The sequence below is a fragment of the Piliocolobus tephrosceles genome, chromosome X (genome assembly GCF_002776525.5).
Source record: "Piliocolobus tephrosceles isolate RC106 chromosome X, ASM277652v3, whole genome shotgun sequence".
NCBI classification, from domain to species: Eukaryota; Metazoa; Chordata; class Mammalia; order Primates; family Cercopithecidae; genus Piliocolobus; species Piliocolobus tephrosceles.
Genome location: NC_045455.1, coordinates 14,056,798 through 14,057,063, shown reverse-complemented (window position 1 = coordinate 14,057,063; position 266 = coordinate 14,056,798).

Here is a 266-nt window from a genome sequence, read left to right as displayed (position 1 = left end):
GTGGCTCAAGCCTGTAATCCCAGCACTTTGGGAGGCCGAGACGGGTGAATCACGAGGTCAGGAGATCGAGACCATCCTGGTCTACACGGTGAAACCCCGTCTTTACTAAAAAATACAAAAAAAAAAAAAAAAAAAAACTAGCCGGGCGAGATGGCGGGCGCCTGTAGTCCCAGCTACTCGGGAGGCTGAGGCAGGAGAATGGCGTAAACCCGGGAGGCTGAGCTTGCAGTGAGCTGAGATCCGGCCACTGCACTCCAGCCTGGGCG